Here is a 15,999-nt window from a genome sequence, read left to right as displayed (position 1 = left end):
AAACATGTATCCTCTAATATTCTAAAATTTAATGAAAAAGAAATCTTAAATGAGTAAAAATTTCCACTGACCCAAATTGTATGTTGGGTAAGATCACTATGACTAAGTCTTTGAGTGGCACCCCTCTAAACTGTAATCTCTCAGGTAGGAGTGGGGAACAAGAAATAACTGTATTCTTTCTTATTTAACACTGAATCTTCAGGTCAAGATTGGTTAAAATTAGCATAAGCAAGAGGGAGACTCCCTCTCTATAACAAAAAAATAGAAAAATTAGCCTGGTATTGTAATGCACAATCACAGTCCCAGCTACTCAGGAGGCTGAGGCAAGAGGACCATTGGAGGCCAAGAGTTTGAAGTCGCAGTTGCAGTGAGCTTTGATGACACCTACCTCAAAAAAAGACCCTACATCAAAAAAAAAAAAAAATAGCACAAGTTAATAGCTGTTATTTAGTAAATTCTTAGTGGTAAATGAGGAGATTAATGTCATTGTCATCCCTAAATATCTCCTAGCTTATGCTGCCCCAGACTTCCAAACTTTCATTTGACATACATCTTCCATTGTGTATCTCAAAACTTCTCCTTGGATGTTTAATAGCAGTAAGGCCAGCAGAATCAACTGTCATCTCAATCAGCACCTTGTATGACTTTCTTCTGTTCCTTTGCACCCTGTTTTAGATTCAAAACACCATCTATGCAATTCTGAAAACAAGATTCCTGAAAGGTATCTATACCATCCTCTTCCTTACGTCCCACCTCCAATCTTAGATCAACTGGCCTTGCAATTTTTGTCTTTAAAACATGTTAAAGCCCTTTGCTTTCCCTGAAGCCTCTGATCTTGCTTTAATTTATCTTTTTTTGCCTCAGCAATTGCAGTTATTTATCGGTGTGCCTCTGAGCTTGGTCTTGCCTATCTCAACTTCATTTCACGTGCATTTTTCAGAAAGGTTTTTCTGAAAGTCTATGTTGGCCTTTTCAAACTCAAATTCAATTTCACAAGTATGATATGTAAGTCATCCGATGATCTGACCCTTAATTATCTCATGCCTGTAGTCTTTATATCCTAAATTGATCTTTCAAAGATACCAAATTATTTCAGCCAAGATAAAGACTAGAGGCAGAAGAGTTTAGCAAAGAAGGCTTGTTTTGAGAAGCTCAGCATCAGGGAAGAGTCAGAAGAGGATAGATGAAAGGCAATGCTGGAGACAGGTGATGCAGAGCCCAATTACAGTGGGCTTTGTAAGCCATGGTGGGGTGTTGAACATACTTCTAAGATCCATAAAACTTTGAAAGCAAAAAGTTTTTATTTAGAATTAACTTGGCAGTTAAAGATGATGTAAGCTAGTCTCTTTAGATAGAATTGCTTGGCTCAAATTAATGGAAATCACGCATATCCTTTATTTTTTGAGCTTAGTGTGAATATCTTTGTGTTGTGCCTCAGAATAAATTAGTATTTTTTGACTTGAGGGCATTGCCCTAGATCCTACTTAGGATATTATATGACTTACAGTTATCTTTCTCAGATCCCCAAATCTCTGGCTTCTAAAACTCACCTTTCCCCATTGCTTTAGATAAGGAAATTGAAATAAAACAATGAGAACACATTAATAAATATTAATATAGTGATAACTAGATCAAATTTTCTTCCTAGAAATTGACTTTGGTTTCAGTGTGAACAACAGATTGGAGGGTCACATAGAAGTAAGAGAGGACCCTGGGGTTCAACCCTGTCTAGTATGTTCTAACAGACTGTGGTCTTAACTGAAATGCCGAACTTCTTCCCATAAAGATGGTCATTAACGCCAAGGAAAATATGTAGAATGACAAGAGAAAGGAGTCTAGGATGACACTCTGAAAAAACTTTACATTTAAGAAACTGGCAAAGGAAAAGGAGCCCACAAAAGACCAAGGAGAAATATCCAGGAAAGTATCAGAGTCAAGTTAAATTTGTGTGACAAACAAAGGAAAGTAGTCAAAGATGGTCAGTGTTGGAGAGAAGTCAATTTAAATGTCCTCCCTGGATTTTAAGCAACTCATTACTCAACTACTACTAGACACTGTGTGTTTATATGTGTGGGGAAGTGTGTTGGTGGGTGCATGTAAACTGGGAAGTCTCCCCAGTTTCAACAGCACCTAACACTTTTTAAACTGAACCATCACAGATTAATGTAGCATTTGAAAGCTAGAGAAATCCATTTCAAGAGAATTCAGCAAGCATGCACTGAAGTACAGGCTCTATGGTGAGAGATGAGGATGTGGAGGTGAGTAAGAAATGGTCCTATCCCTAAAGGAGGTATGCCTTAATCTGTCTCAGGGTGTCATCTCAGGCCCCCTTCTTAGTCATTAATATATTTTACTTGGTTTTAGTGACCATTTTCATTGGAGAAAGTTGAGCAGTATGGTTAAGATATAGTCCTTTGGAACATACTGCCTGTGCTTGAACTCCAAGGCCAACTCTTAACTTCTGTATGATCCTCTAATCGATTGTTCACACTACAACCTAAGTCAATTTTTGGAGGAAAAGTTGATCTAGTTATCTCTATTTATATCTATCAATGTCTTGTAGAAAACGAATGAAAGTATCTTAAGACACAGTAAGTGATTTAGAGGAAGTGTGTCATAATACATCAAATACAGTTACTTTTGCTATTCTGTAGTTCCCTTAAGCTACTATGCAAAGCTGAATAAAGCCTTTAAATGGATGCAGTCTGAGCTATTTTGTATCTTCTTAATATTTTATGTAGAAAATAATAATTCTCCAATTTGACGTTATTTTAATAGAATTTTTTCTGCTTGTACAAATGAGCCATCCTTGGTCTGGTTTTACAGATTACTTTTTGCAAAATCAACAATTAGAGTTGTTCAAATAGTAATTTTTCATATTAAAAAAATGCAACCACAGTAAGCTAATAACTCCAAAAAATTAAGGAAAAATGTTTGTATTTGTATTCTTAAAAGGTAAGTTTATTAAATAGCAATGTTTCTGTCTCATTGTAGAATAAAAAGAGTACATGAAATAGCCTCACAATTATTCTTATGTGTAACTTTTATTATCTGACATGCAAAATTTTAATTTCTTAACTTCGACCATTTTTTTATAATCGTATAATAGCAAAACATGTGTGCCTGAGAGAAACTAAGTAGCTGGCTCAGTTCCTGAAACAAGTTTGTACTAAATGAATGTGAGGGACAGTAGCATCTCCTGGAGGCTCTGAAGAGGCATTAAGTTGATTTATAGACCCTGAGCCTGTAGACTGGTCTATACTAAGTTGACTGGCTACTCCCAGGAGAGAAGTAGTTGGGGCAGCAAGAAGCTGGGGTTGTAACTCAAGCTTTGGAAACCACCAAATGTGCAACTTAGAGATTGGAATTTATTGAACTCACAGTCTAGAGACTATCCTGAAATTAGTATGATTTCTGGCTTTTTTTTGGTTAAAAGATGACTGAACATCACTGTTGGCCTAATGACTCATGTGCTGTGACCCTGTGGGTGTAATGTTTTTTGATTGCCAACTATCATACCCTTCTGCTCTACAATTTGCATAAGAATATCTCCTTAGTATGTTGTTTAATTTCAACTAAATATAGTAGTACTATCATTAATATGCATACTTGTATTTTATAGCCGAAAGCCAGTTTCCTCTTCTGTCTTATATTTCAGACGATTACTGCATACTCAAAGCAGTTGACCATCATCATCAGCTTAATTTGTGACTGAGAGAATCCTTTCCAGGATGCTGAAATACAGTTCTTTTCTTTCTTCTTGTTATTGTATTTTATTGTGATTCTTTTGTAGGTCATTCATAATGTGGCTTGCCATATTATAATAAAGCATATGCTTATATTCACTAATGATTAATGTGTTTGATATAAATGGTGCATAAAAGACAAAGATATCCATTGTATGATCAGGAAACTCCATAAAAATCAAATGAGTTTTTATGGAAAAATAATTCTGCTTGACTCTCTTTACCAGATGGACGAGAATGGAATGCCTTAGATAAGTGGACTTCCATTAGCTAAGAAGATGGAAATTTCAGCCCAAATACTTTCATAAAGTAATCTGCTATCAAATTTATAGGGTGTGAAGTTTTAATGGCCCCTGGGGACTGTGTTTATAACCAGTAAAGAAGATACCAAATTATTTTCTTCAGGCAATTGAAAATTGATGAACAAATAATAAGTTTCAAAGGAATGTTGCAGATAGTCACATTCCATATTATGTGAGAGTGGATATTAATATATAAAGATGAGCCTATATAGAGCAATATGTTGGCCTAGAGAAAGGAAGATACAGATAAATGCCAGGATTTAATGACAGTTAGGTAGACCTACCTGGAAGGATTGTAAAATAAAATAAATACTTTTTAAAATGGACAAAAAAACCATTAAGAAAATGAATTAGGTTACATCCAATACACACACACATATAGAAAGTGCCAAAAATGTATACACATTTTAAGAAGGGAAAAGCTGTATTAAATTTGTAATACTCAAGTCATGTTTGACTTTTGCAATTACAAAAGATGCTCAACGTGCAATGTGAGTGATATTCATTTTTTGTTATCAGTATATATTGAGTATTATAATTTTATACAATTTTTTATCTCATAAAACATGTATACACTTTTTTGGCAACATCTGTGTATATATAGGAAGTACATTGAAACATATTCATTTATTTTACGATATTTGGGAGGGAATGGCATATACTATTTTATGCTTTAGTGGATATTTAAAGTGTTTACAAATTGAGAGAGTAAATATTTCATTGCAAGATACATAAAAGAATATGGTGTTTGTTAATTGCTCACCCATTCTGAGAATGACTTCAAAGCGTACATGTACGTTTATTTCTTGGCCATGAGTTGCATACATTTATAGTGCAATGAAGTTAACATTTACACAACACTTTATATATTCAAGGAACTCTTCTAGTTGTTTCACATGTCAGATCATTTTCTCCTCATCATAACTCTGTGATGTAAATACTATCATTATCTCTTTGTTACATTTAAGGAAATAGAGATGAGGATTTAGATAGACGTGGTGTCCACGCAGTTCTTCAGGAATCTCATGTGCTTAGTTTAAATGGATTCACTCTCACAGCAGACTAATGTACAAGAAAAAAAAATACATAATCATCTAAACGCTTAAATTTTCTAAGGAATGTTTCTAATGCACAAAACCTCAGCTCATCCTCTAGGTGATGAAATCCAAGTGGGGACCCTGAGTGTGACATTCTAATGATCAAGTAATCCTGTTACCTAGAGGACACTTAAGAATACAGACACAATTCAGGATGTCAGCTGGTCAATAGACCCAGCAGCCCTGACTCTTCTGTCTTTTTTGAGGGGCTTGATCCTTATATATACCTCTATACCTACTACTAGAACTTTCCTAGTTCTTCTTGAATTTTGGGAAGAAGCAGTTACTGTTAATAATCAGTTTATGACTTACCAAAGATTCCTTGCCATTCAGGAACATATGCCTGTTCACAAGCAGGATTCCTTTGGATAGTATCAATTCTCCGATTTCATCAGAGAGAAAGCAATGTGCCTATGTTTTCTATCCAAATTGGAAAGACTTTAAAATTCAACAGGCAAAGATGATAGATAACTCATGGTGCTCGTTCATTTTGAGTTTCAGGAACATTAATAAGCAATGTCCTGTTTGGCATTCCCAAAAGAATCCTGGTAGAGTAAGGACTGATCTGTAGGATCTCTACTTAAGCTGATAGCCCAGTGTGTGCCATGCGGCACTGTGTATCAAGGTTAGTGATTTTCTTGCCTTTCTGGTGGCTCCCATCATATACTGCAGTAGTTAAGAGGGCTTAGTCCAGAGTAGTATTCAGCAGGTGAATGATTCTTTCAAGGAAGTCTTATGCATTTTACATGTTTTAGTCTGGCCCAACACAATAATTAGTAAAGATTTAGGAAATAAAATATATTAGTTTAGTTACAAGTAAATTTTGGAACATAAAATTTATTTTATGCATAGTAGGGAAGGCAAAATTTGGTTTGCTCATGGCTGAGATAATGATGCCCTTTGGGAGTCTTAATAATGTCAACCAAAGTCTAGTCAATATTCCTCCTGCTTGCTAAAAGGAGACAAATATAGGAATACTAATTGATAACACATGACAATCACATTGTGTATCAATGGGATCGTGCTCAGAAGAACAAAGACGTGTTGAACACTGTACTTCAATAAATTCAAAATCTGGAATGCTATTCAGCCATAGAAAGATGGAGACTTTACATCTTTTATGTTTAAATGGATGGAGCTAGAACATATACTTTTTAGTAAAGTATCTCGAATGGAAAAAAAAGTATCCAATGTACTCAATACTATTACGAAATAAATATATGAACACTTATACACTCATATGAAGATAAAACAAAAAATATAATCTATCAAGAGGGAGGGGAGAGGAAAGAGAAGGGAGGGGAGGGCAATTGGTGAGAGAAGGGAGTCATCTAGTAGGATCTCACTTAATGTGCATAATGCAAGGGCACACTTCAAAATAACTAAGAGTAAATTATAATAGCCCTATGAATTAATTAATTTTTAAGATAAAATAGAGAGCTAAGCTAAGGAATCTATTGAAAAGTGTTTTAACAGAAACTTATAAAGCCAGAAAATGAGATTAGGTCATTCTATGTGTAAATATTTTATTATTCAACCCTACCTTCTATGTTTGCTAACAAATACCGAGGAACAAATGCATGATGCAGGTGAGATGAAGTGTATAATTAAGCTCTTTGTCATTTAAAACTCCTAGCAAAAGGGAAAAGTATTGGGGAAAAGGTGAGACTATCCCAGGCAGAATACCAGACCATGTGATAAAAAGTAGGAAGTGGGAAAGCAAAATGCAGATCATTTTAGATTTCATACTCATATACTTTTCCTCTCTAGAATTTGAAAATGAAAAACTTGCTGAATGGAATTCCATCTTGCAACTTGGGTAAATGGAATTCCATCTTGCAACTTAGGTAAATGGAATTCCATCTTGCAACTTGGGTAAATGTAAACTTGCTATCCTAATCATTTCTCTCCAGTGTTGACACCTGATTAAGAAAACATTTCCACATCATTCTCCCAGAATGAAATTTGCAGCTCCTGTGGACATACTAAATATGGTTGACAATTTTCTCTGTTCTCCCTAGTATAATAATAGACCGTGGTAAATCACCCTAAAATTGTCAAGGCTAAAGCATTTTTCAAATTTAGTTTATAAGCTAGAGAATATGAACAGCCAATGGCACCTATTCACCTCACAATGTCTATAGAACACAGATAGTGAAGTCTCTGAAATCAATTTTATAGTCAAGACATTAACTTCTGTGGTCAATTGCCCAGCAGAAAGAGTAAGCTGTTAAAAACACAAAATCAGCTATGCACTTTGTTTTAGAATTATGACTGTGATAACAGCTTCCCCTTCAATTACATGACTAGTGCTATTTTTCTGGTGACATATCAAAAAGATAGTGTATATCAGTAAAAAATTTAGATTTTGTCCCTCTGCAGAAATTCCCTGAAATGAGGGCCATAACTTGAGTGTAGATTTTGACTATAAGTGATTTTGACTGAAAATTATAATATTGTCTGGCCCAAAGAAATTTGGGAAACTGGTGTCTTTGTCTTATACAACTCCACTGCCAGGAAGACAGGGGAGGAAAACTATTATGGTCCTCCTACACCTCTTGAAAATTTATAATACACTTGAGCATATTAACGAACTTTTAAAAAGGAATAAAAAAAGTCCAAATTACTTGGCCTGTCTGTTATTAATATGCTGAAGACCAGTGCTCCAAGTGATTAAAGTTGAGAAGTGGGGTTTAGTCATTTGAGATGAGAGTGGAGTAAACTGATTTCATGAGGAAACAAATTGGAGATTGGAGGAAAATCCATGAACATTGAAATAGACATGCAGTGACCACGGAAGGAAAGGAATGTAGGGCAATTTCTAATACTTTACCTTTTTCACTACTTCCATATCTACCGTTAGCAGATTAAGGGCTTCCATTCATCAATAACTACATCTCACTTTAATTAACAGGCTTTTATGTTCCTATACTAATCTTCCAGAAATATTCATCAAAAACCTTATAGCACATTCTACCAATCATCTACTTATATTCTCAACACATGATGACCTTTCATCAAACTTAAAAAAATTAACTATAGACTAATAGGAAGTTTCAAAAATATTATGTATAGTACTTTGAGACCTTTGCCCATTCTCTCTCAATATCATCATCTTATCTAAATGAAGTATAATATCAAAATCTGAAAATTAACATGGTACCATATTATTAGGTAGACAACAGATCTTATTCAATTTTGCTGGTTTATACTTTTGTGTATGTGTTTGTATGGTTCTGTGTAATTTATCCAATTTATATGTTCATGTAACCACTAGTATAGTCCAGAAAAATAATTCTTCCATTAATGATTAAATTTTTAGTGTTAGAAAAATTTTAAAGGGGTAATTGTCTCAGTCAGCTTGAGCTGCTATAACAAAATATCACAGAATGTGTGGCTTAAACAATAGAAATTTATTTTTCCCAGTTCTAGAGGTTGGGAAGTCCAAGACCAAAGTGCTAGATGACTTGGTGCTTGACAAGGGCCCCTCTCTCAGTTAGCAGATCGCTATCTTCTTGTCATCAGTCAGAAAGAGAACTCTGGTGTTTTCCTCTTCTTATAAGGGCCTTAAGACCATTCTGGGAGACTCCACTCTGTAGACCTCATCTAAACCTAATTACCTCTCAAAGGTTAATCTCCCAAATACCATCACATTGGCTAATCCTTATATTCACCAATGTGTGAGTTCTGTATGGATATAAAACTTTCAGGCCATAGTAGTAATGCAGTAATGAATCAGAAATATAGGTCGCATATTTTTCCCCTTTATAGTTATAGAATATTGTTTAATTTAGTAAAATATGAATAGAAAGAAAGCAAAGGTTTTTTTATTTTTAAACTAGACACTAGACTGTTTTTTATTTTTAAACTAGACACTTTTTTTTTTTTTATTTGTAGAGACAGAGTCTCACTTTATGGCCCTCTGTAGAGTGCCGTGGCCTCACACAGCTCACAGCAACCTCCAACTCCTGGGGCTTAAGTGATCCTCTTGCCTCAGCCTCCTGAGTAGCTGGGACTACAGGCACCCGCCACAGCGCCCAGCTATTGGCCAGGGCCAGGTTTGAATCTGCCACCCTCGGTATATGGGGCCGGCGCCTTACCGACTGAGCCACAGGCGCTGCCCGACACTTCTTTATTTTTAAACAACACTAGACTGTAGGTAAGTGATAGGATGGGGCAAGAGAAAAGATCAAGTCAAAATATAACACCCCTCGGTCATAATTTCCTTTTGTCTCACAGGTCACACGTAGCTGGAGCGTCATTTGAATAGCAAACATATTCATAACTGCCTAGTCATGGAACCAACCAAAATACATCAACCCGTGAATGGATTAACAATTTATGGTATATGTATACCGTGGAATACTATTCAGTCATAAAAAGATGGAGAATTTACATCTTTTATGTTTACCTGGATGGAGTTGGAACACATTTTTCTTAGTGAAGTATCTCAAGAATGGAAAAAAAGTATCCAATGTACTCAATACTATTATGAAAGCAATATATAAACACTTATACAGTTATATGAATGATAAAACACAAATATAGTCTAGCAAGAGGGAGGGGAGAAGAGGGGAAGATGAGGGAGGAGAGTGAATGAATGGAAGCAGGAGGGCATTTGGTGAGATCTTGCCTAATGTGCACAATGCAAGGGTATATTTCAAAATAACTAAGAGTAAATGTTAAATGTCTTACAACAAGAAATTGGTAAGTGAGGTGATAGTTAAGTTAATCAGTTTGATTTAAGCATTCCACGTCATATATCAAATCATCACACTTGTATACAGTTATAATTTTAATTAAAAATTAAATAAAAAATAAAATGACATAAAAAAATAGCAAACATTTGGGGTAGAGCTAAAGGATATTATTCCAAGTCAAATAAGCCAGACAAAGAAACACAAATAAAACTGCATGATAAAATTCAAGCAGACACTCTAAAATAGTCAAACTCACAGAAGAAGAGAGTTGGCAGGGGCTGGAAGGAAGGGGAAATGGGGAGGTGATGGTGAAAAGGTGTGAAGTTTCATTTATACAGGATGGATAAGTTCTGGAGATCTAATGTATGTGAATAGTTAATAATATACTGTGTACCTAAAATTTGCTATACTTACAGTAAATTTTTGTGGTTCTTAACACAAAAATAAATGAATACATATAATGGAAACTATGTGAGATAATGAATATGCTAATTTGCTTGACTGGTCTGATCATTTTACACTCTGAGTGTGTGTGTGTGTGTGTGTGTGTGTGTATGTCTGTCTGTCCAGAAAGTATCCAGACATTGTTAATTCTATTTTTCATATTACATGGCCGAATACTTTCTGAACAGATCTCTTAGGCATCAAAATTCAAGTTATACTCCTTAAAAAGTATAACTTTTATATTTTAATTATACTTTCATAAAGCTGAAAGAAAATCATAAACAGATAAACTAAAGGAATTCTTTCCATGAAATCATATGCATAATTTATTTTTCTCCTTTCAATTGTTTTGATATTAAAGGAAAAAAATTATATTCACACTGTTGCCGCACATGCATAACTGTGTTTTACAATTAGCATTACTGATTTCGCACACTGTTGTCAGGAAAGAAGGTTAAAGACTTTGAAATGGCAGTGAAATGAGCTGCTGTGTGGCCTGTCCAGCTCGTTCTTCAGAGTATGTCCACTTCTCATTGCTTTTGAATTACTGCATAATTTCTTAATGGGTAGAAAATTGTTATTAAGGTAAAGGATTCTTGTCTATAGAAATGAAATAACTTCTGTCTAGTGGAATGCCACTGATTTGTACTCTGGTCACATTGCCTCTATCTCTCTGAATCCATTTGAACATTCTTAGCAACCTATGTGAGTGTTTTCTTTGAATTATCCTTTGAACTAGTTGCAGCATCTTAGTGGTCCCCTCATTTATTATTGAAGTATATTACGTGTGATTATTTTTTATTTGTATAAGAATCATGATTTTGTCTTTAAGAAATTATCTAACACTACTATGTTTTACACTTTATCACATTTAAATGTTTTTCTGTTCTTCTTGTTCTAGGCCACAGAGAAGAATTTATACTTTGAGTAATAGCCCCCCCCCATGTTAATATGCATGCTATGCACATTTATTTGTAATGTTGGGAGGAACTCAAGAGATCACAGATTATGGGATGCCACCTCATTTTATATACAACAAAGTGACACCCAAAGAAAACTTAGTGATGCAGTTAACAAAAGAATCAAGAATAAAACCTAACTCCAAACATGTATAACTGACTCTATTTCCCTTTATATGGTTGGGGGGGGGAAGAAATTTCAAAGCTCTCATCCATCTATAGTAATCCTATCTATAGCAACATATCTCTAGGCTGACAATTTAATGTATATTTCTCTAGAAAATAAATATTTCTTTAATACCCAGAGCATCTAAAACACCAGAATATAAAAACTAGTGAAAAATAATAGAGTGCATAATTTTGGTCTTGTGACTTTAATCTTATAATCTAATTTTCTCCAAAATTTTCTACTTGTAAAGATTTACTTCATTCCAAAGAATACATATTGAAGTTAAATATTACTAAGATTTACAATAATTTTTAATGGGCTATGTGCAGATTTAAAATAATTTTAATGGGTACATGCCTGTAATCATAGCCTTCTGGGAGGTCAAGGCATGAAGACTGCTTGAGCTCAGGAGTTTGAGGCCAGCCTGTGCAAGAGCAAGACTCCATCGCTACTAAAAAAAGAAACAAATTAGCTGGACATTATGGCAGGTGTCTGTAGTCTCAGCTACTCAGGAGGCTGAGGCAGGAGGATCACTTGAACCCAGGAGTTTTAGGTTGCTGTGAGCTAAGCAGAGGCCAGGACACTCTAGCTTGGGGCAAAAGAGTGAGGCTCTATATTAAAAAAAAGTTAATGCATTAGTCAAATGAAGAAATTAATGGACAAATATTGCTCTTCTCTTTTGGGGTAGATGGTCGTTTGCCTTAATATAAGGGTATCTTAAAAGAAGTACAAATAATCACATTGGGCAAATACCACAATACAAAAAAGGAATGTTCACATTTGATAATAATTGGGCCAGACATGCTGGCTCACGCCTGTGATCCTAGCACTTTGAGAGACCAAAGCAGGTGGATTGTTTGAGTTCAGGAGTTCATGACTAGCCTGAGCAAGAGCGAGACCCAGTTTCTACTAAAACTAGAAAAACTAGCCAGGCATAGTGGCACATGCCTATAGTCCCAGCTACTTGAAAGGCCGAGGCAAAAGGGTTGCTTAAGCCCAAAAGTCTGTGGTTGCTGTGAGCTATGATGCTACAGCAGTCTACCCAAGGCAACAGTGTGGCACTCTGTTTCAAAGCAAACAAACAAAAACAAAAATTTGATAATAATTGATTGTGTAGGGAGAGTTTACAATCATTAGAGACTCGCAAAGTATTTGCATTAAAAATCTGATCATACACTAGCTTGATGAGTAACCCATGTATACACGTAGACTGGTTGGCAAAGTATGTAAACAACTTTTAGATGAAATCAGCTTGGGTGGCAGAAACAGGGTCCATAATGTAGAAGTGGCAACTATTGTGTCCCTAGCCTGAAAACTTCATATCAGATGTTTGGCAAGGACTGCAGAAAGAAGCACTTCCTAGATGATGTGCATTGGACAGTCAAAGAAGAAGGGAATTACAGAGTAAATAGAAGTGCAGTACAGGACCAGAACAAGGTTTGGGAGCCAACACTACAACATTTAAGGAGGCAATCATTGCACATCCCTGAGAGTGAGAGTCACATTGAGAATGAGATGCAGTAAACAAATTGATGAGATAAAAATAGACATATGAGTTCTGGCAATCAAGTTAGTAAACTTGCCACTGTGTACTTATGTTGGTAGCACTGTACAAACAAGTCAGCAACATTTCATAACCTTGGTTTATCAGCATCTCACAGCTGTGTTCGTGTCGATGTGTGGCAGTGTCTTGCTGAGTGGCATTCATTATTGTTGTTGTGTGTTTTTATGTGGGCATCTTGAGAATGTCAGAGCTTTAATTAGAGCAATGAAGAAACATTAAATTTCTTGTACAACCCCCCCGCACACACACAAAATAATTCTTGTTCAACTTGGCAAGAGTGGAAGTGAAATAAGGTACCTGTACTCCAGATTTATAGAAATAATGTTATGAAGGAACAACAGTGTACAAAAGTAAATAAATCCTTTTATGAGGGGAAAGAAAGCATCACTAATGAAAAGAAGCAAGGGTGGACAGGAATGAGTAGAGCTGACAAAAACATTGCAACAATTTTTTATCAAAATCTTTACCCTACTGTGAGAAGCATAGCAGACCAAGTCAATATCAATAAAGAAACAGTTAGAAAATTCTTAACTAAAACTTTTGGCCTGAGAAAGGAGAGTGGAAAAACGGGCTCTTGCATCAGGAGGATGCACCAACTTACACAGCAAAGTCTGTGAGGGAGTTTTTAGTCCTCAGTAAACAAATAACTGTATTGAGACACCCTCACTACTCACCTAATTTGGTCCCTAATAACTTTTTTCTTTACCTGAAGATAAAGGAAATGTTGAAAGGAAGACATTTTGATGACATTCAAGACAGCAAGGGTGATACAATAACAGCTCTTATGGTCAAGAGTTCCAAAATTGCTGTGAAGGGTGGACTAGACACTGGCATGGGTGCATAGCTTCCTAAGGGGAGTACTTTGAGGGTCACTATAGTGATATTCAGCAATGAGATATGTAGCACATTTTCTAGGATAAGTTTTTGAACTTAATTGTCTCAAAGAAGAGTACTAGGAAGTCAGAAGATCCATAGGAGCCAATGAAGGCACTTTACAGGGCAGCAGCATGTAAGGGATGCTGATTTCCTGTTTAGTAGATGGAAAAGTACTTTGAACTTGAAAGACAGATTACCAATGTTCCCTCAATTAGGACTGAAATCCTCTAAAGCCATACAATACATCCCTCGATTCTACCCTATGGTGTTGACACTTTATTAGCTTGCTAATTGCAACTAAGTCCCTGTTCTCATAAACTTTGCTACCCAAGAACAACATGAGTCCAAAGATCAATTCCCATGTATAGGATGTGAAAAATGTTTTAAAGCTTTTATCATTGACATTTTGCCAACACAGACACAAAGCTCAAGCTTTTCTTACGCATCAGTGCAGTGTCTGTCTCTATTTCTGGATCTGTAGGGTTGGGCAATCACACTTTTGATTATTATATAAATCTCTACCTCTTACTGTCAAGATTTCTAAGTTTGATAAAAAAAGAAATTGTAGTTTCCTCTCCCAAACCCATGCTATATTCTTCCAAACAACTGTGACTCTCCTTTCACACCCACCCTTCATGCTAATAGGAGAAAATGCATCTCTCTCACTAGATATGAGCTAATTCTTTAGAGACAAAGGCTCTGGTATTTTCTAAGCTCACAGAATTATTCACAGAATTCTAGCAGAAAATTAAAGCTCAAAACATATCTAGTGAGCTGAATTCAGAGCGAAGTGCTGATGTCACTTGGTGTATTAAAAGCATTACAGTTGGAATATGAGAGAGAGAGGGATCTAGGGAGAGATGGAGAGAGAGAGACAGGTGAGGGGGAAAAAAGGGTAGTTTGAGATGAACACAGATGAGATACTAAAGAAAGATTTCTATGCAGAATGGAGGGTGCAAAGGATATTCATTTTGTCTGATCCCTGAACTCTGAAACTCCATAGTATACTTTGGAAAGTTTAAATTCTGGAAGCATTCTAGTGTATGAATTTCCACTTCTGCTCTTTGCCTCCCTGTTTTAATTTTTGGCTTCCCACTTCAAAGATTTCAATAAATGGGGGGAAATTCTCCCAATCATTTCAGAGCTAGATCCTCTATGGCACTGGACAGCCCTTCTTTCTCCATTGAGATTGTTCTCAGTTTTAATAATTTCTCTGTGCTTAGCAACCCTTGTAGGCCCTAGTGCCTTCCTTGCTTAAAATTAGAATCATCTAGTTCCCAGGACTGTCTCACTGCCCATGCTGCTGTGGAGCTTTTGAGTTTGTTTTCCCAAATGGTTCTTTAGTCCACGTTTAACTCATCTCACATTATTCAAAGAAGTATTGGTAGTTCACTATGGTAATGTCCATAATTTAGACTCATAGATCTTTTTGTCTCACTAATAAAAATTTTAATGCCTATTTATGCCAAAGTCAATGAGTAACTCTTCACTGGATGACACACTTTTAATTGTGAATCTTTGGATGTGAGTGACAGAAATTCTATTTTATTTTAATTGGTTTAGCTTGAGTCACAAGAAGGCGTTATTGGCCCATATAAACAAAGCTCATATAGCTGGTTTAAGAAACAATGGGAGTCAGTGGCTCCTGTGTCACCAAAAGCTTCTCTCTATGTCCCTTGTCTGTCTTTCTCTATTTCTGTCTCTTGGGCAGGTTTCTGTGCTCCAAGGATATAGTTCCCACACATACGTGCTTACCCCACTTTTGTCTCAACTGTAAGAGAAAAAATACTATTTTTTTCTAAGATCCAATCAGGAGTAACCTAAGGCAAAAGTGTCTGGGAAGAAAATGAATAAACATTCATGGCACAGGATTGGAGGGGACGATGATATTTGTTAGTTATTCTCCCACTCAGGGAGAATTACTACCAAATACGTTATGGAAAGTGTTCTAACTATATCCTCACACTATCTTTCACCTCTAAAACAATCACTTGCTTAAATTAAAATAAACACACAATGTATCTCAGATCTAAATAGCATTCTACAAGGATTTATTTTTGTTCTTACTGTCACAGATGAACATTGGATTCCAATGATACCTTGGCAGCTTATAAGATCTTATAAGATTGAAAGTCATCTAAC

Source organism: Nycticebus coucang, chromosome 16 (assembly GCF_027406575.1).
Source record: "Nycticebus coucang isolate mNycCou1 chromosome 16, mNycCou1.pri, whole genome shotgun sequence".
Taxonomy (NCBI): Eukaryota; Metazoa; Chordata; class Mammalia; order Primates; family Lorisidae; genus Nycticebus; species Nycticebus coucang.
This window is presented reverse-complemented; position numbering follows the sequence as displayed.